This window comes from Lactuca virosa, chromosome 4 (genome assembly GCF_052849685.1).
Source record: "Lactuca virosa cultivar CGN04683 chromosome 4, Lactuca_virosa_CGN04683_v6, whole genome shotgun sequence".
NCBI lineage: Eukaryota > Viridiplantae > Streptophyta > Magnoliopsida > Asterales > Asteraceae > Lactuca > Lactuca virosa.
In genome coordinates this window covers 289,606,693-289,609,063 of record NC_136429.1, presented here as the reverse complement: position 1 = coordinate 289,609,063, position 2,371 = coordinate 289,606,693, and positions in this window count along the sequence as shown.

Sequence of the window (2,371 nt, the reverse complement as noted above, 5' to 3'; positions counted from 1 at the left end):
CCACACCTACCCATATTTGTCTCAAGTATCATCACAACGACCTAACAATATACATAAACATAGCGAGCGCTCAATCCTCACTCCTAGAGGAATGCTAAATATCTCATAACTGGCCTCCCGGCCTCACACAACCCACCCATCCATGAAACTGTTGGATAAGGTGTCTAAGTCCATAACTTATTTGGTATATACTTGACCCGACCCGGCATGGTCCATTTGGGTTGCACTTCACCCAAACTGTTTATGGATAATTTTATGAGAATTGTATACTTACGATTTATTAATATATTATAAGTTATAATATATTAATATAAAGTCATGTTATTTAATTAGTTTTAATCTTGAATTAATTATGAATTAATTTAGTGATTAAAAGGAAGACTAATTAAATCATGGGCTATTATATTTATATGGTGTGGGCTAATACTCATTTGTTAATGGGCTAAGCTTATATGGAAGTCCATGGATGATCCATGGAGCTTTTAACCCATGGATCCTTGGAAAGGAAAAGACATGGGTTATTAGGGTTTCACCCTAACCATGTACACTATATAAACAAGCTTATGTTGCATGAAAAAAACACTAATGTGTGTGTAAGTGTGGTGGCCAAAATCAAGAGTTAGTATACTCTCTCATACATTTTCCAAGTTTGTGGTGATTTGTGATTTCCATTTGAGGCATTCACATTATTGGTGCTTGGCTCTCAAACTCCAAGGAATCAACAATCAACAAAAGGTATGTAACTCATCTAGTTCTTTTATGTTTAAAAGTACCCCATGCCATGCTAGATAGGTTATAAACCTTGGAAAATAATATTTTACATGTATCTTAGACAAACATAGATCCAAGGTTTAATAGGGTTGCATGTACACTTAGGAAGTGTTAGAATGTTCAAAACCCAACAGTGGTATCAGAGCCTAGGCTTGTTTGTTTGATACTTGATGCAAAATAGTGATAAAAAGTCAATTTTTTGCTGTCTGACTGATGAACTCGCCGAGTCCATGGGGGGACTCGCCGAGTTCATGTATAAACTCATCCTACTCGCCGAGTAGGTTCGTGCACTCGGCGAGTAGGAGCCTCAGAATGCATATTTTCGACTTTTGCTGTTGGAAATGGACTAGAAACATTACCCTAAAATGTTTTGGTGTTTTAAAACTTGTTTTAGTTGGTGTAATGGTAGTTCTAATCCATTTACAATAGCTCATATCAAAATTTCATGCTTTGTATGTGTTCATATAATTCTTGAAACTTTGATGATCATGTTCATGTTTTTATGAATTTAGAAGATGATAGGAATTATTTGCTGAATTGTTTAGGATTAATTCTTGATCATTTATGTGTTTTAATGGAGTCCATAATTTGTCCTCAAGTTATGGATATCCAAAGGTCACTTCTTTTAAACACACATTTAAAACGCATAAGTTACATAAAATGAAGAGTCTTCATTTTTTATGAACCTTTAATTCATAAGTTATGAAATGAAAAGTTTTGGATAGTTACAAAACTTGCCCTCAAGTTTTGGAATTTGTAAAGTTTCACACACTTTAATAAACTTTAATTCCAAACCCTTAGAGTTTTAAAAGTTAAATTTCAACCCTTATACTATTTATAACATTAATGGTTAATTATTATATATATGTATAAGATCAAGTCGTTTTACCGTTAGTAGGCCTCATTCACGAAGCCGGTCTAGAAGGGGGGTATAAGGTTGTTGCCTATAAAATGGAAACTTAATGGGTGTCCATTCTCACCCATCGCTTCCTTGATCGGTGGAGGGTCATTAGCCGAACGGGTAGGACAAGGACTTATAAATTCTCATTAAAAGTATGATGAATATTATAAAGTAACTAAACCTTTTATAAATTCCCAATCTTAGTTACTTTAGGAAAATGTGAATATGGTGCTAACCCATGAAATTCACACTTTGTAGCTTACCAAGTCGTTGGTGGAGCGTGTGTGGTTAACCGGCATACTAACTTGGACTAGTAAGGATCACGAAGGGTGACTTAATGTTTATCATAGATCGGTGGAGCGTGTGTGCTTAACCGGCACATCGATTAGGTGATAATATTAAGGGTACCAAGTGAGTTTGCATGGTTATTCACACCTTGTTTTGTGATCCTCGACATCCCAGTCACAAAACCTGAAGGGCACAATCGAGATTGAAACATGCCATTGAAAAGTTCAATGAATCTCAAAAGATCTAGGAGTTTCAAATCCAATTAAAACCTAATAAATTATTTCGTTTTTCATGCTGGAAATTGGTGAATCGTCATTCACCTACCTTCAAATATTTTATAGCTTGGATTACGGCATCCCTCTTCCAAGTTATAAAATATTGTGTTGGGTCCTAGCCTTAATATTTCATATT